At 44.0% G+C, this 15,324-nt stretch overlaps 1 protein-coding gene and 1 long non-coding RNA gene across 2 annotated transcripts in view; both read right to left on the bottom strand.

Annotated features, from left to right (window-relative positions):
- tspan9a (tetraspanin 9a) overlaps positions 1 to 15,324 on the bottom strand; it is a 287,169-nt gene that overhangs the window by 150,916 nt on the left and 120,929 nt on the right. The window lies entirely within an intron of this gene.
- LOC145861086 (uncharacterized) lies at positions 1,961 to 14,540 on the bottom strand. Its single transcript, XR_014380857.1, has 2 exons — positions 2,227 to 14,540; positions 1,961 to 2,110 (listed from the first exon to the last, which is right to left on the bottom strand). It is a non-coding gene; the product is annotated as an uncharacterized LOC145861086 (long non-coding RNA).

Below are 15,324 nucleotides of genomic sequence, written 5' to 3'. Positions count from 1 at the left end.
GAGTACAAATGATTATAATGATGTTCCTGCCCAATAACCACCTGCTCCGACAAAAATCATCCCGCGGGTGAATCTAGTTGAGGATCCCTGACATACAGAAGTATGTCACTGTCAGTTGACAGGTCAGTTGAGTCCTGGCTTACAACCACTTCCATAGATAATAGTGTCAGAGTCAACAGGAATTCCATGCCCTTCCTCATCACAGTCCTGCTACAAGAACACTGCATCTAAATATCCAGTTCCAGTTCAACACCTCTCTGTCATTAGCCTGTAATCTGCACTCTTATTAATATTCTTAACAAGTCAGAGTTCATATTACATCCAATTATACCTGCCAGTGGAGGCTGCTGAGGGGAGGACGGCTCATAATAATGGCCGGAACAGAGCAGATGGAATTGCATCAAACACCATTTGTTTGATACCATTACACTGATTCCACTCCAGTCGTTACCACGAGCCCGTCCTCCCCAATTATGGTGCCACCAACCTCCTGTGATACCTGAGAATTTTGTGAGTGACTCAAGGTGACTTACTGACTGCAGTATCCAGAGATCTGCCATGACCCCATGACTTCTCCAAGATCGTTTTCATTAGTAACCAAACAAAACAAAACTCACTGTCCAATAAGAAATACTAATTTCCGTTTCTGTTGCAAAACGTTTCAAAGTGTTCTGGCTCCGTTCCATAATGAACAAGACCCAGGAGCTCAGGCAGAGGCAGCAGCCTTTGAGACAGCTATAATTGTCACAGTGCTGAGCCATGGAGCTGAAGACATTTCCAGGAGCGGCTCTGTCTGTCAGGGGCTCTGGGGAGGGACAAGAGGTCTTGGATGGCTTCATTATTATGACAAGGTGAATACACTCAGCCTCAAACATGACAGCTAGACAGGCAACTCCGAGGTCACACCTAGAGGAGACGTCTGCATGTAACAAGGACAATTTTTACAGTCAAGCCACAGATGCACATTTTGATTGGCCTCCCACCTCTCTCCCTCCCATTTTCAATTATTGACACATTTTTCCCAAAGTCATATTTCATTGTGATTTGACAAAATCTTCTAGGCCACCTTGAGCGGAGCAAACGAATGGAACACAGCCTGATTGAATTCTCTCTAAACTATGCTGGCTGCAGGGGGAAGAGGGTAAGCTAAGGTAGAGGTTTCGCACTCTTAGTCATTTGTAAGGATTTTGACATTCCCTATCTGGAATCATCAAAACTAAAAGTTAACAGCAAGGCGCAAATAATGCAGCCGAGGCAGCAGCAGCAATGCAGGAAATGACTTTATTTCTCCACGTAATGTTCTCTTTTTGTGGTGCTTTTAAAGGGGAGCTGCACCTGCTGTTTTGGCCTCGTTTTTTTGGCTTGCTCCTCAAAAAATGCTGGCAGCCATGACAGAAGCCAAACGTGAGTTGGCTTGGAGGTGTGGTTTGATGTGGATATTTCTTCAGTGTATCCTTGCCACCACCAAAACCCACCCATCTGTCAGCACCTTGCCTGCAGCTGTTTCCCCCCCACTCAATCACAACAATAGGCAGATGTATGGTGAGATGCCGGAGAAAGCTTTAAATAGGTCAGTAGCCTACAGAGTAATATGACAAAGCAATTGTTGAATTTCTGTAGATATTCTAAACTAAGTGTTTTGATAACTTTCAAATGTAGTAACAGGTCCATGTAGAATAACTAGCCCTTTACATAATACCATAGAATCAGCGTTCTGCTAATATAACAATGACCACCTTTCATCTTCCATTGTCATTCCCAGCCGATACAGATACTGTTTCTATCAGTATTTTGTCTGGTGGTAATGGGGCTACCTTAGCAAACATGTCAGAGTGGTCATACCTTCCTGTGTGGTGTCCCGTATACAGCAGGAGTGCCCTGACCCTGGTGCAGAATACACAGGGTTTCTCCCCATGTTGACAGATACCATTAAATTCAATAATAAAAAAGACAATACAAGTAAAAGTTTTATGAACAATTTTAATGCAACATTTTAATGCAAAGTGCCAGGTCTATCTCCATTCAGAGACATCAGCATCAAGCCCGTCTTTCAGTCTGGACTTCATCGCATCATCTTGCAAGTCTCCATGTGCTGGCTCCATACACGTTTCTGTGAACACATACACATATAGTCACTGTTCTATTACCAATGACAGTTAGGTTAGGTCATATCTGACACACAAACAGGTACTATGTTGAAGTTTGAACAGGTCAGGTAAAACCTACCCAATTATGGTCTCCCCATAAAACCACTGAGGCTGGCTGTCTGGAAGTAGCATCTCCAGTCCATCAGTAGAAATAGGCAGAGTTGAGGCAGAGTTCATCAGCAACACATGGAATGAAAAGGGTGTTGCTATTACTGGACATTTATGCTGTACTGTATCATTATTAATCACTTCATGGTGGATGTGTTGAGTGCCAGGTACCTCTGCATCTCATGCATCTGTGAACACATAATGACTCTAATGATGATTTGAAAAAAGTTGCATGAAAGGCATGAGCTCGGCTCTGTTTCCTGCGCAGGCTTGCACACACTTCATCAGTCTCATTCACAATTTGACAAGCACTTGATAATATTCTCATCCATCAGACTATTCTTAATATATTCTGGTCTTTACATATAGCCTATGGGTGGAATTAAAAAAACATCATCTGTGGCCTGCACTCGAATAGTGAATGAAGGTTACGTGCGGTTATGTTTATTTATATGCAAACAGGCAGCACATCCACAAGGCTAGGGGAAGCTTTTCCTAAAGTAAATTGAATTAAATTGGCAAAAATATATAGTCTTATTAGCCTACTCCTTTCTATACAGAAATAAATAGGCTACGAAAGAATGATTTGGTCATGGAGAATATTTCACTTTTTTTTTTTAAAAGGTATTGCCTCTAGTCGGAAGGAAAGGCAGTGCGCGTAATTTGGGCAGACTATTGTTGAGTTGCGATTGTCTGATATGCACAGAGGCCAATATTTCTAAATACAATCGCATCAAGACATGGTTTGGAAAGCAAATGGTTATTGCTGTAAAGAGAAGACAATGAAAAGACTAATCTGTCTTTTCGTTATGAAAATTCTCAACTTAATTAAGCGAACAACAGAATAGCCTATCTTATTGGCACCAGCAGAGCGCATCGGCAATATCCCCCGTGAGTGTGCACTGTGCATATTCACTATTTATCATTATTGGGTCAGTGCTACTTAAAAGTTAGTTTTTGTACAATCATTTCCTCCTCCAGTTTAGATGGACATCATATTCTATTTGTCTCCCCTTCTTGTAGGCCTATTATATGGACAACGTTGTTTTTATTGATATGTTTGTCACTGTCAGCAGAGTAGGCTACCTTTTGTCCTAATAAAAAGGAATCTGCTAATGTCTCCAGTCATATATAAAGTGTGGTAGAATTGCATGAAATGTGTTTATAGCAGGCCACATTTTCCCCATGCAAAGAAAGAAGAAACGTATCTGTTATAGCCTAGGCCTACTCTATGCTATACATGCTCAACCATGCGTTGTCTTTTCTTGCAAACATTGACTGAGTTATATTATTAGCCTAAATGATGACTGTCCAATCTACTCATCACATTATGAATAGTAGCCTATCTTACATAAGTCTGCAAAAGGGATGATGCATGGAAGGCTTTTTTATAAAGGTGTATATAATGGTGAAAATTAGCTTCCCCAAACTTGCAACTCATGCACCACCTATGCATGTGTCACGTCCTGACCAGTAAAAGGGGTTATTTGTTATTGTAGTTTGGTCAGGGCGTGGCAGGGGGTGTTTGTTTTGTGTGTTTCGGGGTTTTGATGTATGTTCTATATTTTCTATTTCTATGTTTATTCTAGGTTTCTCTTTCTATGTTGTGTTTTTTCAATGACCTCCAATTAGAGGCAGCTGGTGGTTGTTGTCTCTAATTGGAAGCCATATTTAGTGTGTTCGTTTTTCACTTGTGTTTGTGGGTGGTTGTTTCCGGTTTAGTCTGTGCACCTTACTGGACTGTTATCGTCGTTATTTTGTTTAAGTGTGTTTACCTTCAATAAATACGAAGATGAGCAATATACCCGCTGCATATTGGTCTGATGATTTCTCCTCTTCAGACGACGAAGATTATGAGAGCATGCCAGGTTGTAAAGCTGATTAATGTGCTTCATTTTAAGAATCGAGCAATAAATATAGGGGCACGATCCTCTTTTAAATAGTGGCCAATCAAAACAATGTTTTCACATGTGATTACGCGATGACTGGGCTTATAAGAACATGATTCACTAGTTTCTGTGGGCTATGGGCTCTCTAACTATGTTCCAGGGGTCCTAGGTCTATAGGCTATGTTTGGAGTTATTTGGCCACTTTAGTTGTGATACAAACATATAGGCCTATTGGCTAGGGTACATGATGTGTGCAACTATGATTTGAAAAAGTATGGGGGGAAAACGGCATGGGCTGTTTCTTGCATTACTGTACATGCTGGGCATTATTCACAAGTGATAATATTGTCACCCATCAGACTATTTTTTTATTCAATCTTGTCTTTACATATACTAAATAATGTATGTGAAATTTGTTTTGATTTCGAATGGACCGTTATCATGCACCTGTCGGAACAGGGGCAGGGGGGGAAAATGATACGTTATCTATGCACTTAAATACCGAATAGAGGACGCTTTTCCCACGGTGCATTTTCATGCCAGCCAGGTAGGCTATACTCCTGTTGTAAAGAGAAGCAATGTGCTTAATATTAGGAAGGTCGAGAAATAAATATAGTAGTCCTAGAAAACTGATGGGATCCTCCTCTTATTAGTAGAGGCCATCAAAACTCTGTTTTCTCACACAATTGTATAGCGTATAGAAATGTTGCGCAACATGGGCTCTCATGAAGAAGTGTTTGATTTGATTTTCAATTGTATTTGCTTTGATGTCAGAGTGGTTAGATGGACAATAGAGCCCCGACTACCAGGCCATTAGCGACTGGCAGTTAGCAAGTTTGGTAGGCTACTAACGACCATCAGCAGCATCGGAGCGCAGTTTTGGAGAAGCCTAGTTACTCTGACTAAACGGTCATGTGGAATTTGACTGTGGTCATGACACGTGACCGCCGGTGTGGCGGTAATGCGGTCGCCGTAACAGCCTTAGGCAAGAGGTGAGGCTGGAAGTGAGGTCTTTCCCAGAGCCCCATTAATGGGCATAGCAGCGTAGATCAGCTCCTTGCCCCTTATCAAACACACACACACACACACACACACACACACACACACACACACACACACACACACACACACACACACACACACACACACACACACACACACACACACACACACACACACACACACACACACACACACACACACAGCACTGATTACATTATCAATGCTAGTTATGATTAGCCTGGTGGAACCAACCTGATCACTGCGTTCACCTTTCTTTTTCACTTTAGATATCATAAAATGTGACGAAATAGAATGGTGAACATAGCGGTCAGGCTGGTTCCACCAGGCTAGGTTATGTGCTGGACATTATATGGTGAACATAGCGGTCAGGCTGGTTCCACCAGGCTAGGTTATGTGCTGGACATTATATGGTGAACATAGCGGTCAGGCTGGTTCCACCAGGCTAGGTTATGTGCTGGACATTATATGGTGAACATAGCGGTCAGGCTGGTTCCACCAGGCTAGGTTATGTGCTGGACATTATATGGTGAACATAGCGGTCAGGCTGGTTCCACCAGGCTAGGTTATGTGCTGGACATTATATGGTGAACATAGCGGTCAGGCTGGTTCCACCAGGCTAGGTTATGTGCTGGACATTATATGGTGAACATAGCGGTCAGGCTGGTTCCACCAGGCTAGGTTATGTGCTGGACATTATATGGTGAACATAGCGGTCAGGCTGGTTCCACCAGGCTAGGTTATGTGCTGGACATTATATGGTGAACATAGCGGTCAGGCTGGTTCCACCAGGCTAGGTTATGTGCTGGACATTATATGGTGAACATAGCGGTCAGGCTGGTTCCACCAGGCTAGGTTATGCCCTGGACATTATATGGTGAACATAGCGGTCAGGCTGGTTCCACCAGGCTAGGTTATGCGCTGGACATTATATGGTGAACATAGCGGTCAGGCTGGTTCCACCAGGCTAGGTTATGCGCTGGACATTATATGGTGAACATAGCGGTCAGGCTGGTTCCACCAGGCTAGGTTATGCGCTGGACATTATATGGTGAACATAGCGGTCAGGCTGGTTCCACCAGGCTAGGTTATGTGCTGGACATTATATGGTGAACATAGCGGTCAGGCTGGTTCCACCAGGCTAGGTTATGTGCTGGACATTATATGGTGAACATAGCGGTCAGGCTGGTTCCACCAGGCTAGGTTATGTGCTGGACATTATATGGTGAACATAGCGGTCAGGCTGGTTCCACCAGGCTAGGTTATGTGCTGGACATTATATGGTGAACATAGCGGTCAGGCTGGTTCCACCAGGCTAGGTTATGCCCTGGACATTATATGCATCTAAAAAGAAGAAAATAAGCAACAAGTAATGTAATTTTACATAAGTTATGTTTCACAATTGGGTTATCAAATGTATCAAAGTAACGAAATGGGTTACCTTCTGTATTTGTACAAATGATGAGCCTGTGGAAGCTGTTGCCGCTGACAGGTGAAGGTTGCTGGCCGGATACTTGCCAACATGTGGCTGACTGTTCCATTCAAGTTTCAGGTTTCAAGTTTCAAATGTAAATGTCAGGTGCTCAAGTAGAGTGAAATGCCTTCCTTGAAAGCTCTACATCCAACAACGCAGTAATCAATATCAATGTAGTTCTAAAAATAACATAAGGTAGAAAAAAAACACACGAGGAATAAAAATAAGAAATAAGAAGAAGAGAAGTAAGTAAGCTATATGCAGGGTCATTTTGTATAGGGGTTAAAGTGACTACTAGTAGTAGCCGCATATTCACTGTGATGATTGTATGAGCTTGTGTGTAGAGTCAGTAGAAATGTGTGTGCGTCTAATGTGTGTGCGAGCAAATTAAGTGTGTGTGTGTGTGTGTGTGTGTGTGTGTGTGTTGAAGTGTCAGTGTGCGTGAGTGTGTAGAGTCCTGTGCACGTGCATAGAGACAGTGGGAAAATAAAATACAAGGGACCACTCAGATAGTCAGTGTAGCAATTGTGTTTGCTATTAAGCAGTCTTATGGCTTGGGGATAGACATTGTTCAGGAGCCTGTCGGCTCCAATTGCGGAAGCAGAGAGAACAGTCTATGGAAGGGATTATCAACTAGATCCAGCGGCGGGCCGATTTTTTTTATTGAGTGTATGGTCAGTGGGCCGGAACATAATTACAAATAAATTGTAGATTGCAAATTGACCTCAAGAAGACCAAACAGATATAATATTTGACTAAAGCATAATTATTTCAAACGTTGCTTACATTTGTATATGATCACATATACACTACATGACCAAAAATATGTGGACACCTGCTCGTCGAACATCTCATTCCAAAATCATGCGCATTAATATGGAGTTGGTCCCCCCTTTTGCGGCTTTAACAGCCTCCACTCTTCTGGGAAGGCTTTCCACTAGATGTTGGAACATTGCTGCGGGGACTTGCTTCCATTCAGCCACAAGAGCATTAGTGAGGTCGGGCACTGATGTTAGGCAATTAGGCCTGGCTCGCAGTCGGTGTTCCAATTCATCCCAAAGGTGTTCGATGGGATTGAGGTCAGGGCTCTGTGCAGGCCAGTCAAGTTCTTCCACACCGATCTTGACAAACCATTTCTGTATGGACCTCGCTTTGTGCACCGGGTCATTGTCATGCTGAAACAGCAAAGGGCCTTACCAAACTGTTGCCATAAAGTTGGAAGCACAGAAGAGTCTACAATGTCATTGTATGCTGTAGCATTAGGATTTCCCTTCACTGGAACTAAGGGGCCTAACCATGAAAAACAGACCATTATTCCTCCTCCACCAAACTTTACAGTTGGCACTATGCATTCGGGCAGGTAGTGTTCTCCTGGTATCCGCCAAACCCAGATTCGCCAGATGACGAAGTGTGATTCATCACTCTAAAGAACACGTTCCCACTGCTCCAGAGTCCAATGGTGGTGAGCTTTACACCACTCCAGCCGACACTTGGCATTGCACATGGTGATCTTAGGCTTGAGTGCGGCTGCTCGGCCATAGAAAACCCATTTCAAGACGTTCACGACGAACAGTTCTTGTGCTGACGTTGCTTCCAGAGGCAGTTTGGAACTCGGTAGTGAGTGTTGCAACTGAGGAGAGACGCGCTATACGCTTTTTTTAACGCGCTACGCGGTTCAACACTCGGCTGTCCCATTCTGTGAGCTTGTGTGGCCTACCACTTCGCGGCTGAGCCGTTGTTGCTCCTAGACATTTCCACTTCACAATAACAGCACTTACAGTTGACAGGGCAGTTCTAGCAGGGCATAAATTTGAAGAACTTATTTGTTGGAAAGGTGGCATCCTATGACGGTGCCACGTTGAAAGTCACTGAGCTCTTCAGTAAGGCCATTCTTACTGCCAATGTTTGTCTATGATCGCATGGCTCTGTGCTCGATTTTATACACCTGTCAGCAACGGGTGTGGCTGAAATAGCCAGATCCACTAATTTCAAGGGGTGTCCACATACTTTTGTATATATAGCGTATTTCCCACACCTCCCCGTGGAGTGCACCATCTGACCCCATAGCAGAGAATGACTTGTCCAGCTTTAGACAAAGCAGCCAGTTTGAGTTTAGCAGGCAGTAAGTGTAGAGTGGAGGGGCCTGGTAACTGGCCCTGTTCAGAGTCGGAATCTCCCTCCCTCCCTTCCTCCCAGCCAGCTGCTGAAGGCTGTCTGTCACTCAGTCACCCTGCCTCCCCCTTCGCACAGCACTGAGAGCCAAGCCAGTCCACTGCTCCACTTCCTGCAGCATGGGGAAAACACTTAGGGAGGAGAACAGGACACTTTCCAGTTCTCCAATGTGTCCAGAGTGCTCTCTCTCTCACACTCTGGCTGTTTGACAGTGATATTTCTTCTGTATTTACAGAAGATTGCAGTAGAATAGATGGTGTTGTGTAAGGTCCCTCTGCAGTGAGAAAAGGCCATACAGGCGTAGGTTGTACCAGGTTGCCTGCATAGGTTTCATGAATTGATGATGGGTGCTGCGGTACTGTACATGGGAGAGGATGGGACTGGAAAGCGGCTATGAAATGCTCTTATCACTCAAGGAGCTCTGAGTGAAGATAACCAGCCCGGTTGTCGGCTCTCAGCCGAAACAATAGAATAGAGAGAGAGAGGAAAAAGGAGGGAAAGTGAAAGGGTGAGTTAACCGTGGATTGCAGGGAGAGGTGAACACTGGCACTGAACAATGTGGCAATCTGTTCAACTAAGCCTGTCATTTCAGTGTGAGATAGCCCTAACACAATTACTTCTCCGCCTCTGTAATCCATGGGCTACGGGTTGTGGGAATCGACACGTCCACTTTGCCATTGTGTGCCATGTAAAAGGATGAATGCCAAACGCTAGGCAGGCAGGTAGGCTTGTGCTGCTTTGCTTCCAGTAGAACGCCGGGTTCTGTTACCGACTACATTTGAATGAAAAGCTGCTCGTCTCCCTCCTTCCCAGCTTCCGTCTCTCTCCTCCTTCACGGCCAGATCTAAGTGAATTCAACTTGAACGCACACCATAAACCAGCCTTGTTCGGCCTCTTTGTAGGTCACCACACAGCCCCTGTGCATGCCTGAGAGACTTTATCATAACCTCTTTTTCCCATGTTTTATTTTGGTCCCTTGCCCTTTTCTTCATTCAGTGACATTATTGTTCATTGGCGTCCCTTGGAGGAAAAAGCCCTGAACTCTCGACATAAATAGGTTATAGTAGTGTGACCTAATCTGGACATTTTGAGGCATCAGCCTTATGACAGCACCTTTGGCCGATGGGAAGTGATGATTTAGACAGTGAGCCAGTGAGTAAGCATATCGGATAAGGTAGTGGCATTAGCTGTTGATGAATGACTTTTTAATGATATACTGACTGAGTGGCTAGCTGCACCCCTGGCCCCGCGCTCTGATCCAGGTCACTGAGCTCAAGCGGCTGTTTGATATGCTTCGAGTAGCAAATACTGCTGCTGCTGCTGTATGCTGCAGGCATCCTATTGTTGGCACTCGACCCTTTAACTGTCCCCCCCCCCGTTCAGATCCCTCTCTCCTTCCTTCTGCCTCTCTCTGGGTCTCTATCCATCTGCATCTCTCTCTCTCAAAATCTCTGCTCCCCTCTCTTCCCCTCTCAACCCCTAAACTATCCCCCCACCCTCACTCAACTATTTCCTTCCCTCTCCTTTCTCTGTCGCTATCCATTCCCATCTCTCTCTCAAAATCTCTGCACTGTCTCCTCTTAATTCCCCTTCCTCTCTCTCCATTGGTGTCCTGTCTCTTTGTAGATGAAAGCCTTCCAGTGCCGCTGTCTTGTTGGTTCATAACTAAGTGCTAATGTGAAGTGTGACAACAGAACTGTAAGAGACGAGGGCCACACTAGGTTGAGTTGAATGAATCGTGGGATTGTGTTGTTCCTCTCCATACTGCTGCGATGTGTGTGTGTGTGTGTGTGTGTGTGTGTGCGCGCGCGCATCGGTATGTGCGAGCATGCATACATGTGTATGTATTAACATGTTTTCTGTGTCTCTCTGTCTGTGCCCGTTAGGCCAGCTGTCACAATTGGAATACTCACTGCAGTCTCCTGTGTACACTCTACACTGCTCCCACGGCGCAGCGAGTCACGCACACTATCTGTCTACGGTCAGGGACAGTCAACCCTGTAACTCTCCTCTCAGTTGGCGACAATTAAGCCCTGAAGGTTAAAGTGTATCTTTAACCTCCTGGGAATTGCAGTCTTCCAGTTATTGTTTTTTTTGTCCCCAGGGTATTGCTGTGAAGGTCTGTCTCCATTTGAAGCCAACCTAATTAGAATGCATACCATGACGGTAGGTATTCTGAGGCTCCCGCATGACTGCTGACAGCATTTATTTCTGTAAGTTAATTAGCTAAGCCTTTTTGATGATTGAAGGATGACAGCGTATCAAGAAGTGTCTAATTGTGGGTATAGAACTTTCATTTCTCAGTCAATGTAAAAGCATGTTATCAGTCATTCTTGCAGTAATTATGAGGCACATCTCGATATCTCTTTATTCTGTTAATTATGACGCGCAATAATTGCTGGATTCAAGAGACGTACTTTATGCTCTGTGCTTCATTTAAGAGAATACTTCAAGTTGAGTTATAATTTTAGTCACTTCGCAGACGCTTTTATCCAGTCAGTGCATTCAACCCAAGTAGAGCAGGAAAAATGGACCACATATTACAGTTATTGCAAGTAGACCCTTATTTGAAATAGCCGAGTTGAAGAGTTCCTGGTTATTTTCAATATACGGAAGTAGAGACAGGACTGAATAAATCAACGAAGTAGAAAAAAATGGAAGTTGATCCGAGGTAAGGAGAGGGAAGATGAAATGAGGTCTAAAAACAACACCTGAGATCTGTTGAAGCAGGGACACAGACAGGTTCCTGTCTTGACTCCAATCACATGCTAATGTTCAACACAACACCTGTTACTTCACCAAACAGCTTGCTAACTGACGATCCGTCCCCTTGATGAAGGAAGATTGAGCGCACACTCATTCTGTGTCTTTGCACTTGATAGGTTACGATTGACGCAAATACATGCACACACACACTCTCTCTCACGCAAAAACACCACACACACACACATACACAGATCCTAGGTTTTGTTCACGCTCAATTACACTAACCGCAAAGATATTCCCCCATTCGATACATATTCGTAAGATCATAGTAACCCAAAAAACTGCATCAAATTCACGCGTCGGTTGGAAAGGATCTGCTGAAATCATTTAAGCCAACTCGGAGATCCAGCAGAGACCAGCTAACATGACTCTGGAGCTTAGGGCCCGAGCTCCTGCCCCATTACAAATGGTTCATTTGCTATTTAATATCAAAGGGTATGAGGAGGGGGAAACACTTTTACGACCAGCAGAACTCATCAATCAACCTCTCCAGTCGCACATTCTCCTTGCTGCTTAAAATGCTACCTAGCCCCATGGTGTACTTTTCTCCTTTTTCTGAGACCTGCTTGGAATGACAATTTCCTCCCCTGTTTAACATTTGGCTGGGCTCTCATACTGTGTTGTGGTTTACACCGGGAGAAGTCAGGGATATGCCATATGCACTGCATATTTCTGTCAGACAGTCAGTGCTGCGTGACTGGGGGAAGAGAGAGACACTTTAAAAAATTTAGGGGGAAAGTAACCCTGTTCTTATTTAGTGATAATACAGAGGGATATATGAGTACACAGGCCCGGGGGAGACGGGTATAAACAGCACACAGTGTGTGTGTATATATGTGTGTGTGTGTATGCGTGAGTGTCCTCAGACAAACTGATGAGCTGCTGAGGCAAATGAGGGAAGGTGAAGTTAAGTTCCTCACTGACAAAAACACATTACACAAGTGTTCCACAAATGTTCCTTGTGCCTCGGTGGCCCTGCTTTAGTGTTGACAAACAAAATCAGTAAGGAAATATTTTATCAGACACCCTTGATGTCCAAATGGGTTTATGTAATGTAAGTTGTGGGTGCCACGGGGTTCCCCGATTCTGGTGTTAGTGCTGCTCTGCTTCTGTCCTGGTCACATCAGGAAAGAGTCATTACTTTGACCTAGTCTGACTTCTCTTCTGAAGAGGACACGGAGCAAAGGGGAGCAGGGACAACTGGGTCCTAGCTTTCCTCACTAAATAAAACAGACTTTTTACTCCAGTGAAAACGTATCCTCTCCCATTCCCAATGTGGTGTTGTTAATGTAATACAATATAATATATGCCATTTAGGAGACACTTTTATCCAAAGTGACTTACAGCATTGTGAGTACATAAATTTTTGTATATGTGGCCCGAGCAGGGAATTGTTAAACTATAGAACCGGATGACTCAATTGCCATTCTGTCTGTCTCCATTGCCAAACCTTACTTCATCTACTTCCTCATTATTCTGATGGACTTGAGCCACAACGTAAAATAAGCACTTAGAGGCAATTAAGAGTCAATTAAGCCTGCAAAGTGCCTGACTGCTGGGATCGAAAAACCTCTAAACTCACAGGTAAAGAGGGCCAAGGTTGGCTACTCTTTACTTCACTGAGGATGACCCGCCTCTCATTCCATAAACTGTACTGTACCCACCACCAGAGCACTGGGACGGCACAGCCATTGATGTATACAAACCCTGGATTGCTGATGATATGTATGACCATTTAGAGGCTTTGACGCACGCCACGGGTCGGCCATATTGGCAACATTCAGTAGGAGCAGTCCTTCATAGGAATGTATGGAATTCTACACTATTTCAACGAAATGTTTCAAGGACATAATTACATGTATTTAAATATTTCATTTTTATGTTTAGCTCACATAATATAATTAAAGTGTCTGTAATAGAATAAATGTGGCAAAAACGAATGTAGAGGTTAATACATGCATTTCTATAGCTGACAAAATATTTTCTTACAGCGGTGGGGGAGTGCCAACATGGAGGCACGATGGCTTCAACACCGCTCCACCTATCAGTCATCTAGTGTATATATAAATTGTTGGGCAGATCTTACAGGTGCACTCCAGGGGATGTTGGAAGTTAAATCTTTAAATGAGTCAGATTGCTGTGGCTGCACCGAAGAACAGATATAGCGAACCGGGAGCACGTATGGCTTCAGAGAGGATAATTGCGAAAGCGCCTTCAATCTATTAAAGTGAAAGATTAAAAGAAAAACAAATTTACTTTCTGCAATGGTTTAATAAATCAATGATTAAAACAAATAGACAATTAACCTGCGGGTCACCATTGAAATGGGTGAAACGATGCAGGCATAGACTCAGAATGGCTGCTAACTCGAGCTTGAAACACAGATTTAGGGTCCGTCCAAAATGGCACCCTATTGCCTACTTTTGACCACTGTATTTTGAATAAGGTGCCATTTCAGACACAGCCAATTCATTTAGATACCTACACGGAGTGTGCATGGGTGCCATCAGGAATCCTAAAAACGGTATCATGTAAGCCTACGTTCATATGGCCATCTGTTTTCTTTAAGCACTATACTGATCATGTATACTGTATGTGACTAATACAGTCATAGAGCGAGATGTGTTGTTGACGTTCTAAAGTAGGGGTTCTTAAAGTGGGGTCCGCAGGGGTTCTCAAAGTGGGGTCCCCACTGCAGGGGATCCGCGGCCAGATCTCAATATATAGTGCCGTGAAAACAGTATTTGCCCCCTTTTCTGATTTTCTCTATTTTTGATACTGAATGTTATCAGATCTTCAACCAAAACCTAATATTAGATAAAGGGAACCTGAGTTTACAGATAATAAAACAAATGTATACTTATTTTATGTACAGTGGGGGAAAAAAGTATTTGATCCCCTGCTGATTTTGTACGTTTGCCCACTGACAAAGAAATGATCAGTCTATAATTTTAATGGTAGGTTTATTTGAACAGTGAGTCAAAAATGTTATAAAAATGTTATAAAATGATTTGCATTTTAATGAGGGAAATAAGTATTTGACCCCTCTGCAAAACATGAATTAGTATTTGGTGGCAAAACCCTTGTTGGCAATCACAGAGGTCAGACGTTTCTTGTAGTTGGCCACCAGGTTTGCACACATCTCAGGAGGGATTTTGTCCCACTCCTCTTTGCAGATCTTCTCCAAGTCATTAAGGTTTCGAGGCTGACGCTTGGCAACTCGAACCTTCAGCTCCCTCCACAGATTTTCTATGGGATTAAGGTCTGGAGACTGGCTAGGCCACTCCAGGACCTTAATGTGCTTCTTCTTGAGCCACTCCTTTGTTGCCTTGGCCATGTGTTTTGGGTCATTGTCATGCTGGAATACCCATCCACGACCCCTTTTCAATGCCCTGGCTGAGGGAAGGAGGTTCTCACCCAAGATTTGACGGTACATGGCCCCGTCCATCGTCCCTTTGATGCGGTGAAGTTGTCCTGACCCCCAAAGCATAATGTTTCCACCTCCATGTTTGACGGTGGAGATGGTGTTCTTGGGGTCATAGGCAGCATTCCTCCTCCTCCAAACACGGCGAGTTGAGTTGATGCCAAAGAGCTCCATTTTGGTCTCATCTGACCACAACACTTTCACCCAGTTGTCCTCTGAATCATTCAGATGTTCATTGGCAAACTTCAGACGGGCATGTATATGTGCTTTCTTGAGCAGGGGGACCTTGCGGGCGCTGCAGGATTTCAGTCCTTCACGGCGTAG

This window comes from Salmo salar, chromosome 16 (assembly GCF_965601325.2).
Source record: "Salmo salar chromosome 16, fSalSal1, whole genome shotgun sequence".
Taxonomy (NCBI): domain Eukaryota; kingdom Metazoa; phylum Chordata; class Actinopteri; order Salmoniformes; family Salmonidae; genus Salmo; species Salmo salar.
Note: the sequence above shows the minus strand (reverse complement) of the source record. Positions and strands in the feature narration are given on the sequence as shown.